Here is a 12,724-nt window from a genome sequence, read left to right on the forward strand (position 1 = left end):
CATTTTTTAAATTGAGATGGGGTCTCACTATGTTGCCTAGGCTAGCTTCAAAGTCCTTGACTCAAGCAATTTTCCTGCACCAGTCTCCTGGGTAACTGGGACTACCAGCTTGTGCTACGGCATCCCACTGAAACTATTCTGTAATTTGCTTTTTCACTTAGCAATATGAGTATACAAAAAGTTATCTAATGCTTTCTCTATTGACGGACATTTAGTCTGTTAACAGCATTGGCCTTTTACAAACAATGCTGCAACAAAAAAATTTTTCACATGTCTCTATTAGATAAATCAGCAGTAGTAGAATTCCTTTGTCAGTGAATCAATAAATTTTGAATTTTTCAGATGCATTCAACAACACTTTATTGTGGATGTACTATGTGCCAGGTAATGTTTTTAGCACTAGGAATTCTATGATGAAGAGGACACTGGCACTATCCATGGAGGAAAATTTGACAGGCCAGGTATGGTGGCTCACATCTGTAATCCCAGTACTTTGGGAAGCCACAGCAGCAGGATGACTTGAGGCCAGAAGTTCAAGACCAGTCTGTGCAACATAGTGAGACCCCCATCTCTACAAAAATACAAAAATTAGCCTTGCATGTTGGTGTATACTTGTGGTCCTGGCTTCTCAAGAGGCTGAGATTGGAAAGATAGCTTGAGCCTGGGAGGTCAAGCCTGCAGTGAAAGAGAGAAAATGAGAAGACAAACCACAGACTAGGAGAAAATACTTTGTAAAATATACATCTGATACAAGACTTGTATTTAAAATACACAAAGAACTGTTAAAACTCAATTTTTAAAAACTCTCAATTTTCAAATGGGCGTACAATCTGGATAGACACTACACTAAAGAAGATACACAGGGGCAAATAAGCATATGCCATGATGCAAATAATGTGTGTCACTAGAGAACTGCAAACTAAAACAATGAGATACCACTACACACCTATTATAATGGCCAAAACAGCTGAGAGCGGTGGCTCCTGCCTATGATCCCAGCACTTTGGGAGGCCTAAGCAGGCAGATCACGAGGTCAGGAGATTGAGACCATCCTAGCTAACATGGTGATAGCCCATATCTACTAAAAATACAAAAAATTAGCCGGACGTGGTGGCAAGTGCCTGTGGTCTCAGTTACCCGGGAGGCTGAGACGGGAGAATTGCATGAACCCAGGAGGCGGAGGTTGCAGTAAGCGGACATGGCGCCACTGCACCCCCGCCTGGGTGACAAAGCGAGACTCCGTCTCAAAAAAAAAAAAAAAAAAAAGGCCAATCCAAAACACTAGTTACACCAAAGACTAGTGAGCATATATATGTGGAGCAACGGGAACTCTTATTCATTAGTGGTGTAAATGCAAAATGGTATAGCTACTTTGAAAGACAGTTTGGCAGTTTCTTACAAAACTATACATAGTGTAACCATATGATCTAGCAATGCTACTACTTGGTATTTATCCAAATGAGTTGAAAATTTATATTCACACAAAAACCTACACACAAGTGTTTATAGCAGTTTTATTCATAATTGCCAAACTTGGAAGCAGCAAAGACATCCTTCAATAGGTAAACAGACAAATTATGGCACATCCATACAATGGAACATTGTTCAGTGATAAAAAGAAATGAGTTGCCAAGCCCCCAAAACACATGAATGAGTCTAAAATGCTTATCACTATCACTAAGTGAAAGAAGCCAACTGGGGCCAGGTGCAGTGGCTCATACCTGTAATCCCAACACTTTGGAAGGCCAAGGCGGGAGGATCACCTGAGGTCAGGCATTCAAGAGCAGCCTGGCCAACATGATGAAACCCTGTCTCTACTAAAAATACCAAAATTAGCCAGGCATGATGGTGCCGACCTGTAGTGTCTGCTACTCAGGAGGCTGAGGTGGGAAGATCATTTGAGCCTGGGAGGCAGAGGTTGCAGTGAAACAAGACTGTGCCATTGCACTCCAGCTTGGGGAGACAGAGTGAGACCCTGTCTCAAAATAGAGAAAGAAAAAAAAAAAAAAAAGCCGGGCATGGTGGCTCAGGCCTGTAATGCCAGCACTTTAGGAGGCTGAGGCAGGCGGATCACCTGAGGTCAGGAGTTCGAGACCAACCTGACCAACATGGAGAAACCCCATCTCTACTAAAAAATACAAAATTGCCTCGGCAGGGTGGTGCATGCCTGTAATCCCAGCTGTTTGGGAGGCTGAGGCAGGACAATTGCTTGAACCTGGGAGGTGGAGGTTGCGGCGAGCAGAGATTGTGCCATTGCACTCCAGTTTGGGCAACAAGAGTGAAACTATGTCTCAAAAAAAAAAAAAAAAAAAAAAACCAATTGGAAATGGCTGCATACTATATAATTGCAACTATATGACTTTCCACAAAGGCAATACTATGGAGACAGTAAGATGATAAGTGGTTTCCAGAGGTTCAGAAGGAGGGATAAATAGGTGAAGAACAGGAGATTTTACATCTGTAAAACTATTCTGTATGATAACGTAATGGTGAATACTTGTGACACATTTCTCAAAACCCAGAGAATGTACAAAACAAAAAGTGGACTTACATGTAAACTGTGGACTTCAGTTTATAATGATATATCTAGTGGCTCATCAACTGTAACAAGCAGTACACCACACTAATGCCAGACGTTGATAATAACGGAAAGAAGTGGTGGGAGGCAGTAAAGATATATTGGAAATATCTATACTTTCTGCTCAATTTTTTTTGCAAACCTAAAACTACTCAAAAGTAAAATTTATTAAAGTGTGGTGTAGTGTGTGCGTGTATGTGTGTGTGTGTGTGTGTGTGTGTGTGTGTGTGTGTGTGTGTAAGTAGGATATTCTAAGAAAATATTTTTCTGGAAGTGCATTTAGTAATTTCCCCCCCAATTCATATCTAAAACAGATACAAATAAACAGTGAATGTTGTAGAAAATTAGAAGACAGAACACTATCTTAGAAAGGTTAACAAAGCAAGATAATAATTATTTTAAGATGGTTGTATCAATTCACTACTTTATATATGGAGCACCTACAGAGGCAGGCAGGAGACATAAAGGCCAATAGCAGGTCTCTGTGCTTGATGAGCTGAGTGCCTGTCATGGGGAAGACAGACACACAGATGCACTGCTAGATAATAACATTATCAGTGCTGACCATGTGCTGGGCTCTTTCTAACCATTCCACCCACAATGTCTCTCAACCATACAACAACCCTACACACAGGCACTAATAATCTACTTTACAGACAAGGACCCTGAAGCTCTGGAAAGCAAGTTAACTTTGCTGCAATAAATGGCAGAGTTGGGAATCAAGCCCAGGTGTGTTGAACTGCAAACAGTTTGTAAGAACTGCCAAACTGTCTTCCAAAATGGCTGTAAAAATCAATTCATTTTGGAAGAAGAGGACAATCAGTGATACATTTGCTTAGATGTTTCTTTCACATTATTTGAAAGCGCTGAACTTCAAATACATTCACAAATCTTAATCTCTGATTCTCAGTTTTCCGTTCTTGCCTTTCTCCCACTGGAATAATTTCTTTGATTTGTCATCCTCCCAACTGCAGGACAATAAAATACACATGGCTTAATGGGAAGGTGGTCAGATTAGAAAATATTGAAAGCAAACCTCTCCAGTAGGCAGCCCTTGTTTGGCTTAAAACTGCCCATCAAATGAAGTTTCTTACATGTTCCACAACTATGATTGTAAAAGTCAAGGCAGCAGGCACCAGCCTGTGTGGAAGAAAGTTATATTTAGTATTCCTTTAGGAGCTGTCTCTTTGGATATCACAGAGATTCTGGTACAGGCTGTTACTGTTTGAGGGCTTCTGGGCCTGCGGCAGAGAAAATGGAGTGGGTGGTTTGCTGACAGTTCTTATAAATACCCCCAGTATTTATTTAATGGCAGAAACACACACAATATTAGAGGAGAGAACATAGCTTAGCTCCATTCATTCCCTGGGCCCAGGACCAAGCACTTCTAATCTGTTCTGAGGAACTGCTTCGGGGCCAGCTGCAGCCCTGTGTCTGGGGAAGTCACCTGCCTGGTGCAGAAGGAGGAAGGAAGGAAGGAACAGGGAACAATGAAGCCGTTGTAAAAAGCCAAGTTTTGCTTTTTTTTTTTAAAGTTTATTTTCTAACCATGTCACTCCTCTGCTTAAAACCTTTCAGTAGCTTTCCACTGCTTCTGGGATAAAGGTCGGAAGTCCTAATATGATGAGCAAAGTTCTGTACGGCCTGGCCAAAGCCTGGCTCTTCAACCTAATCTAGTCCCACTTTCCCATTCATTAACATTCCTCAAACATAATCCACTCTCTGACCACCTCAGGCCTGTACATGCTATTCCCTCTACTCAAAGACTTTTCTCTTCACTGGCACTCAGTTAATTCTAATTCATTCCTCATTTCTCAGTTAAAATCTCACTTCCACAAGCTGAACTTTAGCATCATCAGAAAAGTGTTTTCTGATGCTTCACAGGAATCCTCCACCCTTTTGACAAATCCCTCCACAACTCCTCATACTTTGCATTGATTCAAGTTTTTTGTTTGTTTTGTTTTTTGTTTTTGGGGTTTTTTGTTTTTTTGTTTTTTTCCTGAGATGCTCTTGTTGCCCAGGCTGGAGTGCCGTGGTGCAATCTCAGCTCTCTGCAACGTCTGCCTCCTGGGTTCAAGGAATTCTCTGGCCTCAGCTTCCAGAGCAGCTGGGATTACAGGCATGCACCACCATGCCTGGCTAATTTTGTATTTTTAGTAGAGATGGGGTTTCTCCATGTTGCTTAGGCTGGTCTCGAACCCCTGACCGCAGGTGATCCGCCCATCTTGGCCTCCCAAAGTGCTGGGATTACAGGTGTGAGCACTGCACTGGCCGTTCAAATTTTTGGTTTTCTTTTTTGTGAGGGAGTTTTGCTCTTGTTGCCCAGGCTGGAGTGCAATGGCGTGATCTCAGCTCACCGCAACCTCTGCCTCCTGGGTTCAAGCAATTCTCCTGCCTCAGCCTCCCGAGTAGCTCAGATTACAGGCGCGCGCAACCACGCTCAGCTAATTTTTGTATTTTTGGTAGAGACGGGGTTTTACCATGTTGACCAGGATGCTCTTGATCTCTTGACCTCGTGATCCATCTGCCTCGGCCTCCCAAAGTGCTGGGATTATAGGTGTGAGCCACCACGCCTGGCCTGATTCAAGTTTTTAATAATGTACTTGTCTGATTAAGCAATGCCTGTCTCTTCGTTCCCATCCTGCTTGCCTTTTTAATCCCAGAGCCAAATCGTAGATTTGCAGTAAATATGCCTGCTATGTAGTAAAAGTTTCATAAATATTTATTAAATAGACGAATGAACAAATAAAGTAAGCATTTGCTTATTTAGTTTTTAATGAAAGGAATAAGAAAGATTCCCATATTTTCCCCTCATCCTCAATTTTTAGCAGTGAGGTCTTCTTAGTCTGAAGATACATGCCCCAGAAGCTGGCCAACAGAAGAGCTAAGATAAAGGTGAGTGGAGTATTAGAAACTTCTGGACTCTGCTGAGAATTCAGCCACAAAGCAGTGATGCCCTTTAGAACTGTGCTGTCGAATATGGTAGGTACTAGCCACATTGCCTATTTAAATTCAAACTAGTTAAAATTTTAGCTTATCTGCCAGGCGCGGTGGCTCTCGCCTGTAATCCCAGCACTTTGGGAGGCCGAGGTGGGTGGATCACGAGGTCAAGAGATCGAGACCATCCTGGTCAACATGGTGAAACCCCGTCTCTACTAAAAATACAAAAATTAGCTGGGCGTGGTGGCGCATGCCTGTAATCCCAGCTACTCAGGAGGCTGAGGCAGGAGAATTGCCTGAACTGAGGAGGTGGAGGTTGCGGTGAGCCGAGATGGTGCCATTGCACTCCAGCCCGGGTAACAAGAGCAAAACTCAGTCTCAAAAAAAAAAAAAAAAAAATTGGCCGGGTGCCTCAAGCCTGTAATCCCAGCACTTTGGGAGGCCGAGGTGGGTGGATCACAAGGTCAAGAGATCGAGACCATCCTGGTCAACATGGTGAAACCCCGTCTCTACTAAAAATACAAAAAATTAGCTGGGCATGGTGGTGTGTGCCTGTAATCCCAGCTACTCAGGAGGCTGAGGCAGGAGAATTGCCTGAACCCAGGAGGCGGAGGTTGCGGTGAGCCGAGATCGCGCCATTGCACTCCAGCCTGGGTAACAAGAGCGAAATTCCGTCTCAAAAAAAAAAGAATAAGAATGCTGAAGATGTACAGATGTGGCTAGTCGTGCTAACTTCCTGAAGCTTTCATTTGGTTTTGCTGAGGGTTGGCAACCCAACCTATAAGTCAAATCGTTGGCATGAGCTAAATTTCCTTTGGTCCCACCCACATTTCTTAGTGCCAGTTACTTCTCACTAGGCCAAGAAGTGCCTGGCAAGTGCTTTAAGTCAGAATTCTTTTTTTTTTTTTGAGACGGAGTTTCGCTCTTGTTACCCAGGCTGGAGTGCAATGGCGCGATCTCGGCTCACCGCAACCTCCGCCTCCTGGGTTCAGGCAATTCTCCTGCCTCAGCCTCCTGAGTAGCTGGGATTACAGGCACACGCCACCATGCCCAGCTAATTTTTTTTGTATTTTTAGTAGAGACGGGGTTTCACCGTGTTGACCAGGATGGTCTCGATCTCTCGACCTCGTGATCCACCCGCCTTGGCCTCCCAAAGTGCTGGGATTACAGGCTTGAGCCACCGCGCCCGGCGCTTTAAGTCAGAATTCTACTAAAAAGTGTTGAACATCTTAAACAACTGAACTTCTTATTTTTCCATTTGGCCTTAACTAGGTTTCTCTAATGTCTCCTGTCAAATCTTCTGGCTCTGTTATCGTCCAAATTTTAGACTTGTTTCCAAAAAAGCAACCAAATTTTAAACAGGATATGTATGTTTGTATTTGGAGGGTGGAGAGTGGAAAAAGAAGGAGGAAGGGAATGATGTTTAATCTGATGTTAGGTTAAAACCAAGAGATACAAGATAGGGATGGCAGAGGGGGGCCCTTAATACTGCCTATGCACCTCTTGCCAGGTACTGTTTTAAGCACTTATTTCTTCTTATGAATCTTCTTCTTCTCCTTTTTAAATTTTTAATTCAAATTAATATATTTACGTGGCTAAAACCTTATTACATGTGCATGATTTAAATTGTAATTGTAGTTTAACTGTTCAAACTTTAAATGTATTTTTATCCAAAAAATATGAATGACAGTAAATGTAAAAAAAATCTAAAAATTACTTTTCACATAAAGAAGTTCTCTTTCGTTTAAAATATTCAAAATGATCTATCAAAACTGAATGGCAAAATGAAGTTGTAGTTAATCACTCTCAGATTTTTAGTCAAAGATCTTTAAATGAAGCTGAACATATAATTAGCTCTTTAGAAATTTGAATGAAGGTCGTTTTCTAAGAATGCTTAGTCTTTGCATTCAATGTTCATCTATTTGCCAAAGAATCCATGTCATGCTTTCCATATGTAATATTTAGATCTCTCTATATACAAACGGAAGTGTAAAACGAATTTATACTACCAAATGTTTCTCAGCGGCTCTGTGCAATGTTAGTGAACACTGTGCTAATTTACGAGGATCTTCAGAACCATGAATTGGAATACAAAGAGAAGCAAAAAAATCGGCTGCTTGGCACTCTGGGAAGCAATACTTTGTTATGCAAGAATCTTTTGCATTCATGCTAAGAAGGATTTGACAAGTTAATTAATTTGTCTTTTCTCTTACCTAAGCACTCCTGCCACTCAAATTCTTTCTGCACTCCAAAGCCATGCCTCTTTTACCAAAAAACTTCTTAGCATTCCAGTGCCTGGGCCTTTTGTTTTGAGGATCTAGGGCAAGGGATATGAGGAAACACGTCTCCCTGGGGCTTGAAGATTGTTAGGCAGAAGGGTGAATGTCTAGGTTTACAAGGTCGTCCTGTCTAGAACTCGTACCAACTGACACTAACACCACCCCCCACAACTCACACACTTTTTTTTTTTAATACGAAGTCTCACTCTGTCACTGCAGTGAGATCTCCACTCACTGCAACTTCCACCTCCTGGGTTCAAGTGATTCTTCTGCCTCAGCCTCCCGAGCAGATGGAATTACAGGCGCCCTCCACCATGCCTGGCTAATTTTTTGTATTTTAAGTAGCCAACAGGGTTTTGCCATGTTGGTCAGGCTGGTCTGGAACTCCTGACCTTAGGTGATCCACCCGCCCAGGCCTCCCAAATTGCTGGGATTACAGGCGTGAGGCTCCGTGCCCGGCCTCACACACCTTTTTTTTTTTTGAGTGGCTATGACATGAGGAGCTCTCTAAACTATGCGTCCCGGAGTAGGATTCCTCTTGTCTGAGTTTAAGGGTAATGCTGCTTTAAAAAAAGAGTTAAGGCCGGGCGTGTTGGGTGGCTCAGGCCTATTATCCCAGCAGTCTGGGAGGCCAAGACGGGCGGATCATTTGAGATCAGGAGTTTGAGATGAGCTTGGCCAACATGATGAACTCTCGTCTCTACTAAAAATACAAAACAATTAGCCGGGTGTGGTGGCACAGGCCTGTAATCCCAGCTGCTCAAGGGGCGGAGCAGGAAAATCGCTTGAACTGTGAAGATGGAGGTTGCAGTGAGCTGAGATCCTGCCACTGCATTCCAGCCTGGGCAACAGAGTAAGACTCTGTCTCCAATAAACAGAGTTAAAAGGGTGGGTGAGGTAGCTCATGCCTATAATCCCAGTACTTTGGGAGGCCAAAGAGGGTGGATCACTTGAGGTCAGGAGTTTGAGACCAGCCTGGCCAACATGGTAAAGCCTCATCTTTACTAAAAATATATAAATTAGCTGGGCATGGTGGCGGGTACCTGTAGACCCAGATACTTGGGAGGCTGAGGCAGGAGATTTGCTTAAACCCAGGAGGCAGAGGCTGCAGTGACCTGAAATAGTGCTACAACACTTACTGAGTGAGACTGTCTCAAAAGAAAAAAAAGAGAGTTAAAGAACATACAATCATCAATGGAATACAATAGTATTCTTAAAAAGCACTACAGTTAACTTAGAGTAAAAATTGAGCTATACCGGCTGGATGCCATGGCTCACATCTGTAATCCCAGCACTTTGGGAGGCCGAGGTGGGTAGATCACCTGAGGTCAGGAGTTCAAGACCAGCCTGGCCAAGATGGCGAAACGCCATCTCTACTAAAAATCCCAGCACTTTGGGAGGCCGAGGAGGGTGGATCACGAGGTCGAGAGATCGAGACCATCCTGGTCAACATGGTGAAACCCCGTCTCTACTAAAAATACTAAAAATTAGCTGGGCATGGTGGCGCGTGCCTGTAATCCCAGCTACTCAGGAGGCTGAGGCAGGAGAATTGCCTGAACTCAGGAGGCGGAGGTTGCGGTGAGCCAAGATGGAGCCATTGCACTCCAGCCTGGGTAACAAGAGCAAAACTCCATCTCAAAAAAAAAAAAAAAAAAGAGTGAAAAGGCAAGCCAAAGGTTAAGAGAAGATATTTGCAATACATTTGTCTATCAAGGGACTCGTGTCTAAAATATACATTAAAAATCTACTACAAATCAACAACAAAAAGACAGACAACCCCATTTTAAATTGGGCATAAGATCTGAACTGGCATTTAGTTCACAAAAGAGATATCCAAAATGTCAACAGGCAAATTAGTTTTAATAAGCACTCATTATAATTTATCATCCACAAATAGATACCACCAAAATGTCAAAAACTAAAGAGATTGGTAATGCCAAAATTTGATTTGAGGATTTGCTCAGTCTTTCTTTCTTCCTTTCTCTCTCTCTCTCTCTCTCTTTTTTTTTTCCCCCGAGATGGAGTCTTGCTCTGTCACCCAGGTTGAAGTGCGGTGGTGTGATCTCAGCTAAATGCAACTTCTGCCTCCTAGGTTCAGGCAATTGTTCTGCCTTAGCCTCCCAAGTAGCTGGGATTACAGGCGCCCACCACTGCGATTGGCTAATTTGTGTATTTTTAGTAGAGACGGATGTTGGCCAGGCTGGTCTCAAACTCCTGACCTCGTGAATATGCCCACCTCGGCCTCCCAAAGTGCTGGGATTACAGGCGTGAGCTACCACGCCCGGCCACTTTCTTTTTGTTTTTGAGATGGAGTCTCCTTCAGTCTCCCAGGCTGGAGTGCAGTGGCACAGTCTTGGCTCATTGCCACCTCTACCTCCTGGGCTCAGGTGGCTACCTGAGTAGCTGGGATTACAGGTGCATGCCACCATGCCTGGCTAATTTTTTTTTTTCCTAAGAAGGAACAATGGGAGAGGGGAGAGGCTAATTTTTGTATTTTTAGTAGAGACGGGGTTTCGCCATGTTGGCAGGCTGGTAACAAACTCCTGGCCTCAAGTGATCCATCTGCCTTGGCCTCCCAAAGGGTTGGAATTACAGGTGTGGGCCACCATGCCTGGCCAGCACTGTCATTTTTATACACTGGAGACAGGAGTTTAAACTTGTATGATCACTTAGCAACCCTGGAAGTATCTATTAAAGCTGTAGTACATTTTTGTTATGATTCAGCAACCATACCCCTTGGTATATGCCCTGGAGGAATTAGTGCATATGACTACAAAAAGGCATTGAAGAATAGTCATAAGGGTGGGCCAGATGCAGTGGCTCATGCCTATAATCCCAGCCCTTTGGAAGGCCGAGGCTTGTGGATAACCTGAGGTCAGAAGTTCGAGACCAGACTGGCCAATATGATGAAATCCCGTCTCTACTTAAAATACAAAAATTAGGCAGGTGTGGTGGCATGCGCCTGTAATTTCAGCTACTTGGGAGGCTGAGGAAGGAGAATTGCTTGAACCTGGCAGGCGGAGGTTGCAGTGAGGTGAGATAGCACCACTGCACTCCTGCCTGGGCAACAAGAGTGAAACTCCGTCTCAAAAAAAAAAAAGATAGTCATAACAACTTTATTCATAATAGTAAAAAACTAGAAATGTAAGAAAAAAAAAAAAACCCAGAAATGTCTATCAAAAAGAAAATGGGTAAATTGTGGTAGAGTCATACAGTGGAATACTACATGGCAATTTAAAAAACCAACGTTAGGCCAGGCATGGTGGCTCATGCCTGTAAGGTAAGCACTTTGGGAGGCCAAAGTAGGCAGCTCACTTGAGCGCGGAAGTTCAAGACTAGTCTCGGCAACATGGTGAAACACTATTGCTACAAAACATAAAAATTAGCCAGGTGTAGAAGTGCCTGCAGGTAGTCCCAGCTACTCAGGAGGCTGAGGTGGGAGGACTGGTTGAGCCCCGGTTGTGCAGGCTGGAATAAGCCATGATCGCACTACTGCACTCTAACCTGGGCGACAGAGTGAGACATCATCACAAAATCTAAAAAACAAACAAAAAGTGACGTGGCTACAAGGAACAGCAGGATAGACTTTATAAACATAATATCTTGGCCAGGCGCGGTGGCTCAAGCCTGTAATCCCAGCACTTTGGGAGGCCGAGGCGGGTGGATCACAAGGTCAAGAGATCGAGACCATCCTGGTCAACATGGTGAAACCCCATCTCTACTAAAAATACAAAAAATTAGCTGGATATGGTGGTGCGTGCCTGTAATCCCAGCTACTCAGGAGGCTGAGGCAGGAGAATTGCCTGAACCCAGGAGGCGGAGGTTGCGGTGAGCCGAGATCGCGCCATTGCACTCCAGCCTGGGTAACAAGAGCGAAACTCCGTCTCAAAAAAAAAAAAAAAAAAAAGGAAAGAAAAATAAAATTTGCTGTTTAAAAAAAAAAGAAACATAATATCTTTAAAAAGGAGGAGAGCGTGGTGCCTCACGCCTGTAATTCCAGCGCTTTTGGGAGGCTGAGGCAGGTTGATCACCTGAGGTCAGGAGTTTGAGACCAGACTGGCCAACATGGTGAAACCCTGTCTCTACTAAAAATGGAAAAAAAAAAAAAAAAAAAAAAAAATTAGCCAGGCATGGTAGCAGGTGCCTATAATTCCAGCTACTTGGGAGGCTGAGGCAGGAGAATTGCTTCAACTCGGGAGGCAGAGGTTGCAGTGAGCCATAATTGTGTCACTGTACTCTAGCCTGGGCAACAAGAGCAAAACTGTCTCAAAATAAATAAAATAAATTAAATAAAATAAAAATAAAAAGGAGCCCAACAGCATGAGTTCATGCTGTGTTATTACATTTATATGAATTTCATGAATAGGCAAAACTAATCTGTGATGATAAAACCAGAATAGCAATTGCCTTAGGGTGTTGCTTAGAAAGGGACGAAAGGAAATCTTTTGTTTTTTTTTTTGAGAAAGAGTCTTGCTCTGTTGCCCCGGCCAGAGTGTAGTGGCGTGAACTCGGCTCACTGAGACCTCTGCCTCTCAGTTTCTTTATATATATATATATATATATTTATTTTAAGCTTTCTAGTCTAAGGTATTTTGTTCTGCCTCCCAATTTCATGCCATTCTCCTGCCTCAGCCTCCCAAGTAGCTGGGATTACAGGCACATGCCACCATGCCTAGTTAATTTTTTGTATTTTTAGTAGAGACGGGTTTTGCCATGTTGACTCAGTTGGTCTCAAACTCCTGACCTCAAGTGATCTGCCAGCCTTGGCTTCCCAAAGTGCTGGATTACAGGCATGGGCCACTGTGCCCAGCCAGGAAGTCTTTCTGGTGCTGGGAATGTTCTATATATTGATCTGGCTGGTGAGTAACCAAGTGTATTCATATATAAAAATTCATTGAGCTGAACAATTAAAATTGGTGTATTTAAG

This window comes from Saimiri boliviensis, chromosome 9 (assembly GCF_048565385.1).
Source record: "Saimiri boliviensis isolate mSaiBol1 chromosome 9, mSaiBol1.pri, whole genome shotgun sequence".
NCBI classification, from domain to species: Eukaryota; Metazoa; Chordata; class Mammalia; order Primates; family Cebidae; genus Saimiri; species Saimiri boliviensis.